General features: G+C 42.9%; 1 long non-coding RNA gene across 1 annotated transcript in view; it reads left to right on the forward strand.

The window, feature by feature from the left end:
* The first annotated feature begins 8,242 nt into the window (after positions 1-8,242).
* Positions 8,243-13,176, forward strand: part of LOC109263366 (uncharacterized) — a 105,346-nt gene continuing 100,412 nt past the window's right edge. Inside the window, exon 1 of the long non-coding RNA XR_002078176.2 lies at positions 8,243-8,345. This is a non-coding gene — a long non-coding RNA (uncharacterized LOC109263366). The remainder of the gene's footprint in view (positions 8,346-13,176) is intronic.

Consider the following 13,176-nt stretch of genomic DNA (forward strand, 5'->3'; position numbering starts at 1 on the left):
AGAGACATCAAGGGTAAGTAGATTCTTGCCATACTGATCTAACAGAAGTCCTGTTGCAGTCAGGCCAGTCATCAGATATCACGTGGAGGTTGGTAGGGATTGAGGAATTTGCTTAGATATGAATGGTGATCAGATATCAAGAGTAGGGAGATTCTAGATAAATGAACCTAGCAGGATTATTCAAATTAGACTCTTCAAGGATGGACATGGAAGCCCAAAGTTGAGACCTAGTTGAAAAAAGGGCTCAGAGGAACCTACCTAAAGTTTAGTCAAGGCAAGTGTCTTTGTCACTAGTAATCTCTTTTGTCTATTTCCAAATTTTGGATAATCATTTCTTCTCACATTGGACCCATGACTGAAGGGAGGACATGAGCACTGGGAGACAGGAAGAGGTATTTTCTGTAATCCTTACAATAATATCCAAACTCCTCTGCTGGTCTACTTGGCCTTCAGAATCTTCTGGCCAAGTTGATGACCCCACTTCACAGTCTCCCGTTTGAGTCAGTGACCTAGCCACCTCTTCTTCAACATGTCCAAATTGCCTTCATTCCTGTTGCCTTGCCCAGAAAAAGCCCTGGCTCTAACTGAGCCCTTGGAAGGCGAGAACAGGTACATTCCACAAATTTTGATAAATTTTGTTTTCATTTTAATATATGTCAAAGTAGGTCTGAGACAGATAAGAAGACTGGGGGAAGGTACAAACAGTGTGAGCAGAGGCATGAGGGGAGGGACAGCATAATGTGTAGGGGAAGCAACAAATTCCTACATGCTTCTGGAGGGTAAAATATAACAACAGGAATGGTGACAGATGAAATCAGCATGCAAGTAGGGGCCAGATCAAAGACACTGCCCCTGCCATGTTAGGTTGAATTTTATAGCATTTATATCACAGTCAGAGACATGGAAGCATTTGAAATTTCTGAGAAGTGAAGTGACATGGAGAAATGTGAGCTTTAGCTAGGTAGCTCAGATTTCCCTGGCCTCTCCAACCTGGAGGCATACATGACTTAGTGATTATAAGAATGGTTAGGAGTCTTTCTTCCTGGCTTCATTCAGACATTTATTGAACTACTGATTCCTGGAAATGTTCTAGGTGTTGTAAATAAGTAAATGGTAGATAAAATCCCTGCTGTAGTGGGGAAAGCAGGTAATAAGCAAACAAACACATGAAGCATGTTAAGGTAGAGGGGCTGCCCTAGTATATGGCAAGCGATGGTGGGCTTATGAACCAGGACAATGGGAGTAGGGATGTAACAGAGAGAACAGAGGTCACTTGTCCTTTGATCCTGAGAACATTCCATGTCAACCTGTGCCAACCCAGAGATACCTATCACAATTATTTCTGGTAGACTCTATGCCTACAAAAGCATTATTAGACAATATGATGGTATGTAATAGAGGTTTTCACTGATCATCCTACTGCAGAAATATAAAATCTCTCAGCCTCATGTACCAGCGTGAGGAGGTGATGATAGACTGGAATACTTTGGTTACATAGCTCACTAAGGCAGGGACAGAAAAGGACATCCTGGGCAGGAGAACACAACATGAGCCAGTTTCCAAGGCCAAGGGATGATGTCAAGTTTAAAGAAGTGGAAATAGTTCAGGATTGCTATGCCTTGCTAAGATTTGGGGAACAGCACGAGCAGAGGTAATTTTAGAAACATTCCACTGATGGCAGGATAGAGTGATTTGAACCGTGGAGACATTAAAAGCAGGAAGAGGTGTGCCTGGGTGGCTCAGTTGGTCAAGCATCCAACTTCAGCTCACAGCATGATCTCAGTTTGTGAGTTCAGGCCCCATACCTGGCTCTCCACTCTCAGCGTGGAGCCCACTTCAGATCCTCTATCTTCCTCTCTCTCTGCCCCTCCACCCCTTGCCCATGCTCTCTCTCTTTTTTTCTTTCTCAAAAATAATAAACATTAAAAAAATTTTTTTTTCATTTTTTTAAATGTTTACTCATTTTTCGAGAGACAGAGTGTGAGTGGGGGAGGGGCAGAGAGAGAAGGAGACACAGAATCTGAAGCAGGCTCCAGGCTCTGAGCCCGATGTGGGGCTTGAACCCAGGAACCGTGAGATCATGACCTGAGCTGAAGTTGGACACTTAACCAACTGAGCCACCCAGGCATCCCAACGTTAAATTTTTTTTAAAAAGCAGGAAGAAATTTAGGGCAATAGTAAGGAAGGAAGGAGATCCTAGAGGGAAGAGATGAATGGAAATAAATAAAAGGTTAAAGTCCTAGATATCTCCATGAGGTAGAAGGGGAGACATTATGGGAATGAGAACATAAGACAGCCAAAAGTTAGGGGTTTGTTAGTGAGTAGGATACTGGGGTACCTTGTGTAAAACTTAAGAAAGAGTCCTGGGTGATGGAAGATTGAAGATGTGACCCTAAAGGTGAGAAACTGAATGGCTGGTAAGAGATGAGGATAAGGATAAGGATGTTAATGATGTGTGACTTGCCTTTAGTTTCGTGACTGGAGAATATAAGAGTAAAAGCCTTACTTGGAGGTGAGATCATCACTAAGAACATGGCCTGGCACATAGAGACACTCAATAAATAAATCAGTGAGGTGCTGGGTCTTATATACCTCCCCTTGACATGAGTTGTACTGGTGCCAGAACAAGCTTCAAGTTGCAGTCAGTGTCTGGCATAGTTTAATATAGGTGGGGAGGCTCTCTGATCCAAGTGAGGGCTCTTTTACCCCGTTAAAATTCTCATTACCCTCAGGGATTTGGCCTGAATGGTTCTTTCTCTACAGTGGTTGTAGAGCACATTTTTTGCCCCATCCGTACAGTACATATCATGGGTTGAAACATTTTATGACTTGTTTTGCCAGTTTTCCCTCTATTCTTTCATGGTAGTGACTCAGAGGATCTGAAAAAGTAAAATGGTGTGTGAAACCTGGGGCTGGTGTACTTAGAGGTGTATTACAAAGTTATGCTATAAGTAAAGGGGCACTTGTACATCCTTGCAATATTGGTCAGAGGCCCAGAAGGAAACAGAATAGGATAACTTAAGAAGGTTTTAGTTAAGGGACTATTTACAAAGGCATAGGCAAGGTTTGGAGGAATGACTGGGGAATTAATAATGGTGCTAGAAATAGGGTCTGAAGGATCCAAAGGGTCTGGAGAGGGACAGAGGCAACGAGGACAGAGAGTCCTATGGAGAGGCTGCCTTGAGAGAAGCTGGGAGCTGAGGAGGTTTGCTCTTTGGTGGAGACCACTCTGTAGGAAGGAAGCTAGGGGAATAGATACCTATACTCTCCTGTTCCCCTCTCTCTGACCTCTTGCCATCCCCATTCACAATGTCCACTGGTAACTCGAGGGCAGGAGGGGTCCATGATGTGGACCATTACCTAGCCTCCAAAGCAGAGGAGAAGAGAAAAGGAAAGGGGATTTCAGAGATGCTGACAGGTGCTCTCAACACACTGCCTTTCGTGTTGGCTTGTCAGGGCAAGAGACACTCTCTCAACTTGTCTGGAAGATTTAGTCATCTCCAAAAGACATGGTAAACTCTGTCTAGGTGTAAATAAGGGATGAGCCCAATTTGTTTATACATGCCTTGAGTTTTCCCACAATGGCTAAGAACCCAGACCATAGGCAATAATGGGTAATACATAAATGAACATATCACAATCAGGTCCAGTGGTACACTTAAGGTACTTAGCATAAATCAAGATGGCAACATAGGAGGCTCCTGAACTCCCATCCTCCCATGGATACATTGAATATAAGTGACACATAAAGCAGTTACCTCTGAAAGAAATCTAGAAAGTAGCTGAGTGACTCCTCCACATTACCTGTATGAGAAAATATCCTCATTGAAACAGGTAGGAACGGCTGAAACAGTCTTGCCATAAACCACACTACCAACATAGCACCAGACAATTAAGAGGGAATTCATAATTCCTAGCTTCTTCTTGAGGAATGAAGGGTTTGACCCAACTTTTAAGACTTCCACCAGAAGAATGGCCCTTCAGAACATCTATTTCTGAAAGCCAAGAGCGCTTGCATCCCTGAGATCCACAAGACTATAGCAAACAAAGGAGCAGTTGCTTACTGGTGGGCATATGGAGCACTCACTGGGGCCATCCCCCCTCCCCCACCCCAGGGCTCACCACAGAGAGAATAGGCAAAAATGCCCATCTCCTAGGTGTTAGCACACATCTAGGGGCTGACGGCAGCCCTCCCTGGGGACTGGGGAAAGTGGCAGACACCTCTTCTGCCTTCTCCCCCTGGCCTGCTCCAAGTGTCTAGTATCTCCCTGGACGAAGCTTACATACACATCTGGCATGCCAGCTTTTGCAGTTGTTCTCTGAGATCTGGGCCCCCTGGATTGCCTGGCTCTGATAGCCAATGGGGCTTGTATTCACAAGTCCTACAGGAAGTAGCAAATAAAGAAGCAGTTCTTAATGGGCAAAAGAGCAGCTCCTTCCCCCACCCCCAGGGCTATAAACCAGGCTGGCACAGAGGAAGCAGGCAACAGTACTCATCTTACAGTTTCTCCCTGAAGGAGGCTTACCTAGGAACTATCCCAGCTACTGCCTGGGGGTCCAGTTTCTAATCAGCCTGCATCTAGGTGCTGAATGCAATTCTTTCCTTTGGAGCACTGATGGGTCTTGGCACACCTTCAACTACTGGGAGCCACTAAGAATAAAGAGGGTGGTTTGGACAATCACAGAGGTTTGAGAGACAATTAAAAGCTCAGGCAGGACTGATTGATGAGGTTCATCTCCTATACAAGAGCACTCTATCAAGACTGGGAAAGGTAACTATTTGATCTTATGCTCAAAGCCAACACAGAGAATTAAGGAAAATGAAGAAACAGAGAAATATGTTCCAAACAAGAGAACAAGACAGATCTCCAGAAACAGATCTTAGTGAAAGATCTTAGTGAAACAGAAATAAATAATTTACTTGACAGTTCAAAATAACAGTCATAAAAACGCTCACTAAGCTTGGGAGAGCAATGTATGATCAAAGTGAGAATACAAAGAGATGGAAAATATTAAAAAGTACCAAACAGAAGTCACAGAGCTGAATAATATAATAATTGAACTGAAACATTTAATACAGGGGTTCAACAACAGACTAAAACAAGCAGAAGTAAACATAAATGTATTTGAAGACAGGCAATAGAAGTGATCAAATCAGAGGGACAAAAGAAAAAAGAATGAAAAAGTGAAGATCTTAAGAGACTTATGGGACGTGAGTAAGCAGACCCACCATATATGTATTATAGGGATCTCAAAAGGAGGAGAGAGAGAGAAAGGGATTGGAAGCTTATTCAGAAAAATAATGGCTGAAAACTCCCCTCATCTGGGGAAGGAAACAAACATCCACCAGGAATCCAAGAGAGTTCCAAATAAGAGGAACCACAGAAAGTTACACAGAGACACATTATAACTTAAATTGTTAAAAGTTGAAGACAAGGAGAGAATTTTAAAAGCAGCAAGAAAAAAGCAGCTTGTTATATGCAAAGGAACTCCCATATGACTGTTTTCAGTGGAAACTTTGTGGGCCAGACAGAGTGGGATTCAAAATGCTGCAAAGGAAAAAAAAGCCCTGCTAACCAAAAATAGTCTCCCTGGCAAAGTTGTCATTCAGAACTGAAGGAGAGATAAGTTTCCAGACAAACAAAAGCCGGAGTTCATCACCACTAGGCTGGCCTTCAAAGAAGGCCTTAAAATGTGTTCTTCAAGATGAAATGAAGAATACTAATTAGTAACAGAAAAACATATGGAAGTATAAAACTTATTGATAAAAGTAAATATATAGTTAAATTCAGGATACTCTAATGCTATAATTGTGGTGGGTAAATTGCTTATAACTCTAGTATGAAGATTAAAAGACAAATGTATACAAATAACTATAACTACAATAATTTGTAAATGGGTGCCCAAAGTAAAAAGATGTAAATTGTGACATCAAAAACATAAAATATGTGTGGGGGAGTAAAAATGGAGAGCTTGCAATTTTGTCAATTATACCGCAGTAAAGCTGAAAGGAAAACAAAGGTACTTCCATGAACGGGATGCTATGCAGTCATTACAGTGTTTCAAAAACGTTTTAAATGGCATGGGAAAATAAGTATGCTTTATTATGCAAAAAAGCCCAAAATTTCTATTCAATAATTTGGAAAAAAAAGAAAGAAAAAGAGAATATGCTTTTGTGCTTTCTACAATAAACCGTTATTGCTTTAAAATCATAAAGGAGCAATGTAAAAAACAATGACCAAGAGAGGAGAGCCCAGGTTAAGGCTTTCTTCTTAACCACTTTTAATTAGATTTTGTAAGGATTAGGTTAGGAAATTGTCATCCGGGGCTCTTTGGAAGTGACAAAGCTCCAGATAATCTGGGACATGGTTTAAGGTCATTCCCGTGTTAGATTATAAATTAGCGTTGGGGAGGAGAGTGAAGACAGGGCTATGAGGCATATATCTGTGCCAGCCTGTGCCCCTTGAACGGTGAGGGGAGCACCAGCTAGCTTTCAAAGGACTTCTTCCTGCTCCCTCAGAAGTGCTGTCATATAAAGGGACCCAATAGGCTGGTGGTTTCTCTGTAAGGGAGCATCTCGCTGAAGAGAGAACAGGTGGATAAAGGAGCATTAGAGTGGGTGGTTCAAATGGAGAAAGGCCAGAAAACGGGGAGTGTTGCGAGTTGTTTTCTAAAGGGCAGGATCCACCCAGGTCACAGATTTCCCCAAGTCAGAATCGAAGCTGGTCTGACTAGAGCTGCGGTAGTCATCCACTCTGGACTTTGCACAGGCTTATCAGGCATTAAACTTATTAAGACAATTCCGCCCACCTGTAGAAGGAGGAAGTTTTCATATTTTATAGCATTTGGCTTTTAGCCCCACCTCTCCTCTGGTTTGAATCAAAGATGTATGCAGTCTCCCATAACAATAGTAACTTTTTTTTTCCTTTTCTTTCTTTTCTTTTCTTTTCTTTTCTTTTCTTTTCTTTTCTTTTCTTTTCTTTTCTTTTCTTTTCTTCCCTTTTCTTTCCTTTTCTTTCCTTTTCTTTTCTTTTCTTTCTTTGCAAAGCTTTGCGGCTCTCGGAATCAGCACTGTTTATTTTGAGTTCCTAGCCACAGCTGGACTAGGTGAACTAGACTAAAAGGATATGGTTTGGAATACAATTTGAGGGATTGTGGTCTGGAGAAATGTATTGTTTTAGTTTAGAGAATGAAGTGGAATATTCTCTTATAACTTAGAGTGTTTTCTGTGCCCAGTAAGGACTGACACCTGTGATTACCTTTCATCAACTAGGGCGCACCAGGGAGCTCTCACCTGTGTTGTACTTGTGACCCCCCCCCCCTCCCCCCACCCCCCCCCCCCGCCCTTCACTCAGGTTTGCCATCAGATCTCTTTGACAAACAGAAGACGGGGGAAGTAACTGGGTTTAAATCATCTGCCTCAGATCATACTGTGACTATACTTCTCTGCCTATCATTTTTAGATTCATTCCAATTTGGGGAGATAAATGAAAATACCTCTTATTATTTATTTGAATAGCATGGACAAGCCTCACCCAGTTTCCTGAGCTGTGGCCAACTTGACTCGCCCCCACCCCCCCACCAGTAATGCCCAATTATTCCATCAAGGCTGGAACACAGGGGCAAATTGTGTGAACATAAAAGGATTATATTGTTCTTTCTTTCAAAATTATCTCTGGATTCAGAGTTTAAATCTCTATAATTTTCCAGTACAGTGATAAAAGATGCTCTTAACAACATAACTTCTCTTTGGTAGCTCCTTAATATTGTTCTTTTAAAAGCAAAGTTGCCTAAGGGTAACACTAGTCATGCTATTCCTAAAGCTAATTCCCAGACTGCTTTTGCTTTCTTCATTTATTCAGGTAAATTGGTAACCACACTGATTAAGGGCTCTAAATTAAGCCAGCCTTCCTTTTGCCTGGACAAACTCCTGGCCATCATTGTAACTCATTTGGAATCAGTAACAGAGCATACCTGTCTCAGGGCTTCAAATATTTGGTTAGAGCTGCATCAATGTGATGAGTCAACCAAACTAGCTTCATTTCTGAAGACATTTTAGAGTGCTGATTTACTCAGCTGGTTGTACTTCCCAAGGATGTGATTCATAATACCCAGGCGAGGGGGAAAGAACAACATTTGAAAGCACACTTAAGAAGGGGTGGATAAAATGCTATTCTTTCTGGCAAACCTGTCTTTTATGCTATGCTGTGGATATTTCTGGCATTTCTCTCTAGGGTAAGAGTTGGAGATGATGCTTCTGAGGCTGCATATGGGATGTGAGAACAGCTTGCTCTTGCCCAGCCTGAGGCCCTGGAGGGATTTTCTTTTCACTGCAAGACTGGCAAGTAGGCCCTTTTTGGTGTTGGGGACATGTTACCTGACTGTGAGGATTCACAGCTGAAGCCACATTTCTGTGGTTTGCTCCAGGGCTGGCCATGGGAAGGGGGCCTGCTCTGGTGACAAGGATCCAGTATGCTCACTATTTCCCATCCTGTCACAGGCACAGCACTCTGGTCCTTCTTTACCAAGGAATCTTCCCTGGCTCCCGGCTCCAGCTTTGCTTTTCCTTCTTAGGCATAATGTTTAGAAAACATTCTTCTGTTTAGAAAACATTCCAGCCTGTAGATAACCACTTTGCCATATAGGCTTTTATTTCCTCTGATCACAAAATTTTGTGGGAGCCAGATGTATTGTGCTGGCTTGTCCATTTTGATGTATTTTGCAAGAACACTTGATTCCACCTCAATCTGGAATGCAGCTTGATTTAGAGATATGTATGACTACTCATTCGCTTCCTCATTCGCTTCCTTATATATTCCACCAGTATTTATTAAGTGCCAGCTATGTGGCAAATACTCAGTTATTCTGGCTTCTGCAAACCATGTCATGGGCATGGGTTGGCTCTGTGAGAAAGAGGAGGTAGGGTTGGGCCCTATGTAATACTTTGACAAGTGCCCCCACCACCAGGGTCCCTTTAATTATCAATCCAACAACCATAATCATGATATTCCCAGTGTGACTAAGTTTCTTCTTGGGAAAAAAGAGAGTGTTGATTTTGCTTCAGGGTTGGCCTAGGGATAGAACTGGCTAAACAGAGGCAGGAACAGAGACAAAGGTGTCTCAAGGAAATAAAGTTGGATGTCACAGCTCTCAATGGTGAAGACACAAGATTCATCCAAGATGGTGCAATTGGAAGGTTTGAGCCACATTCATCTAATTTTTCTGAGGGCAAAGAAATCCTCAAGTGGCATCTTCTGAGTTTCAACAATAATTTATTCATCTTATAGCCTAGACCATGATGAATTTTCACACTCTAATTGGACAGAAAGACACATAAACAAGCATTATATTGCATACTATTTGCTATGAAAATACTATAACTCTGAAGGTGAAGGAGCTCACTCACTATCTATGGCTCTCTGAGAAGGGCTCATGGAGAGGGTAGCATCTGAGCTGGGGGATAAATTGCTAAGACACTTGACAAGTGGTGAAGAGAGGGAAACTGCTATTCCAGTGGAGGTAATAGCAAATACAAAAGCAAAGCATTTTGATATAGTTCAGTAAGGCTACATGTGCAAATTTAAGGAGAAAGGCTGGAACCAGTGGTGAAATGCGATGTCAAAAAAGAATTCATGTAGGAAGCTCATAGGTAAGTTTTGTGGGTTTCCCTGTGGTAACCATGGAGATGTGCCACTCAGTTCTCTTTTTAAGAGAGAGCCCGCCAGAAGTGCACTTAGCTGACAGTTTCCTTGCACTTGTAGTGCATGTGGGGTCCATTAGTGTTGGAAGCCATGCTCTCCTTGAGTAGCTCCCACGAATGACTAGCACAGTAGAAATCCCAGGCCCTAGCAATTTCTGCCCACCAGGGACTCCCACAGGCACTCTTTGCTCCAGAGCCATATTGGACTGATCAAGACTCTCCCAGAGCTGCACCTCAATCTCAGGCTGTGTTTACGTGATTCTTCCTGTTTTCTGCTCCTTTCATGGTGTCAGGCTTGCATTGTGGTCTTGAGCCTTACCTGCTTCTGCTGTTTCCAGACATCACTCCCATGGTTTCCAGACATCACTCCCAATTAATCTCTTGTATTTCTGTCTTGCATCTGCTTCCCAGAGAACTCGAATTGACACTGTTGGTACCAGTAACAGCCTGAGAAATCAAGTGGCAATTTGGGGACTGAATCATTCATCATCCAACTCACCTGGAGGACCCTATCCCAAGTGGTTTTTGGGGTACAGGTGATCTCTGGTAAAAGTTGGTGGCCCAGTTGCTATTATTTTTTAAATCAGTTATGACTTAGAAAAACATCTTGGGGAAGGAAAATGTCCTTGAAGTACCATGATTCAGCATTTGAAAGGTATGGGGAAACCAGGCACACAAGGACAATGAAATTGACTTGTTATTACTAAATTGTATTGATGCCCTACATGGGGTAATAAGAAACCAAGAGTAATTAAAAGACAGTTAAAAAGTAGGTGTGAGAAGATGGCCTCCTTGGTAGCTTACAAAGAAGCCCTTATCTCCTGCAAGAAGAGAGTTGACATAGCCAGGGAGCAAACTCAGAAGACCATTGAATGCTCAGCCAGGGCAGGTTTATTATTAAGATCAGGGCCCAAGATGGGAAAACCTGAGACCCCAAGTCATGGATGAGGACATTTGGATGGTAACCTTGAAGATTGTGACTTGCATTTTCCTCTTAAGACCAAGCATTTATCCCATGTGGAAGACACTTCCGAGGCCTCTCCCCAGCAAAGACACAGGTGCTCCCTCAGGAGCTACACCCTGCCCCCCTTGTGGCTCCAAAGCTGATAAGTAGGGTTAGTACCAGCATAGCCCAGTTGGGGTTGCAGGCCTTTAAAAGGGAGGAGATTATGCTCTAGAGGAGCTTCAAGAGTTAGCATTCATCAATAAGTGCCAGAGGGGTACCCAATTGGATTGGATTTCAGGGACACTTGAACAAAGGTTGGGGACATGAAACTGAATAAGCAAGGGTTCATTTATTGGGGGAGGCTCTCTTTCAGGGCAAGTCATTTTACATCCTGGCAAGGCCCCTGAAGGATGGGACAAACTCACTTCTAGAGTAGCTTTGAGAAGCCTGAGGAAAGTAACTGTCTATGTTGACTGAGGTTGAAATGCCTGAGTTGCAATGGCAGGTGGTAGGGAAAGAGATTAGAAGGTTGTGGGAACTGGGCATGCTAAAGTGGATATATGAGGCCTGAATACCCGCAAAGGTTCTATGGGAGGACCCAGAGGACACTCCATTCATGAAGGCCATCAGGGTACGTACTGGTGAGAGGGGAACCCAATCCACTAGAAGTTCAGTAGTTGCCTCCCCTGTAGGCTGGGGCTGAGCTAGGAGAGGTGGTTACAGAGTTAGGCTTGTAGTGAAGATACTGGGGCACTGAAGCAAGAGAGATCCTTGGCAGCAGTGAACCATCAGAAACCAGGGGGCCATAGTTACCATAGGAATGGCCAAGGGGGCATAGCTGCATTCATTATAACCATGAAGGGACACCTGACCTGAAAGATGTTTGGCATCAGGCCTTGGGCAGAATTACGTCACAGGTTTTGAGTTCTGTTTTTCTTCGTTAAGATCTAAGAGGTCAGAAATTGTTAATTCACAGCACAACTTGGGATGCAAAGAGATTTCATTTATTTATTTGACTGTAAGTGATCTTCTATTCTACCCAATCCCCTAAACACTAGTGGGGAAAATTTTAACCAAATGTCAATTCAATTTAAATCTGGTATGACTGTTTGAGTCATGTTTCTAGAGCTGTTCATGCTCTCAGGTGGCTCATTGTCCTCTGGCTGCTTTCCTTCAAGCTGGTATCCCTGTGCATTGAGGAAAGAGTTTGGCTCATGAAGATTGTGAGTTCCATATTATTATTAACTGCTTCACAGGAGAAACAAATCCATAAACTTAAAAGGCCACCTAATTATATGACTCCTGGTCCCTCTCAGGGCAGGGGGCAGATTTTTTTTTCTCAGGGACTCTAGTTGGGAAGTTCGTTGGGAAGTTCATTCTGTTTTCTATTTTATTACTGTTTTCCACTTAATGTTCTTTTGTATATGTAATATCAATTTTGTATTTATTTTAATGGCCACATTTTTTTCTGCTGTAATGGTCACTTGGGTCTGTAGAAATCAGCCCCAATGCCATGTTGAATTCCAATTTAAAGAAGGCTTCAAATTTTACCAAACCTAAATTCTGTCTTTCAACTCAGAGTTGGGGAGGTATTCAGACTTATTTGGATTTGATGCTTCTTTCCCAAGAAAAGTAAGAGTAACAGGGATTTTCCTGTCCTGTAGAGGGATTTTTTTGTTCATGAAATTACTTTGTGGAGGCTGCACAGGATGGCTTGTCACAGGGTCTCAGTCTGCCCCTCACTTCTCCATCAGCCCCCACAAGTGACCTAAAATAAGTTACAATCTAAGTCCAATGGTGTGTGCAACAGCTTAAGCCAGTCCCTAATCAGTGTCTACACCGAAGACCCTCCTGGTTAGAAATTCTCAAGCTTTCTTTCAGCACAAGGACAAGTACAACTTGGTGGGATGCCTCCCCACTTTAGCATTACCAATGGGCTGGTGAAATAGCTATTCCAGAAGAATCCACTCTGCCCTCTTGTCCCTCTGCCTGTGATCTTTCCCTACCTTCCCTACTCTTTTAGACCCTTGTCATTTTTAATGTTTTCCCAAATCCCACCAGAGTGTGAATTCCCTAAGGGCAGCTGTTTTGGATTCTTAGATTGCCTCATATTTCCCAGGATGCCAAGCAGAGTAGCTTGCACATAGTCATTGCTTAATGAGTTTGATGGATGCATAAATAAAATTGGGCTAATGGTGGAGCAGTAGAGAGGAATGAAATGGAATGCTGCATAATCCATACCTTTTGAGTAAAATTGTATGGGGGAATCCATTGTCTTAAAGATGACGGTGGGTGGCCAAGGCCCTGACCTCAAAAGGAAGAAGGGAGAGAAATGTTGGGAGTAGCTCTTGGAAGTCCCAGCCTGGCTTAGGCTGCTAAAGGCTTGTGGTGCAGGTCAGGAGAGGGTTACGGGGTTGGCAGAATTACTTGGGCTGGCATTACTTTTGAGGAAGAAGTAGAGTAGAAATGGGAGGAGGTGCTTAAAGACAACTTAGGGCATTGTGCAGTTTAGGGGTTTGTTACTCCAGCA

This window comes from Panthera pardus, unplaced genomic scaffold (assembly GCF_024362965.1).
Source record: "Panthera pardus isolate Hobbes unplaced genomic scaffold, ASM2436296v1 HiC_scaffold_17, whole genome shotgun sequence".
NCBI classification, from domain to species: domain Eukaryota; kingdom Metazoa; phylum Chordata; class Mammalia; order Carnivora; family Felidae; genus Panthera; species Panthera pardus.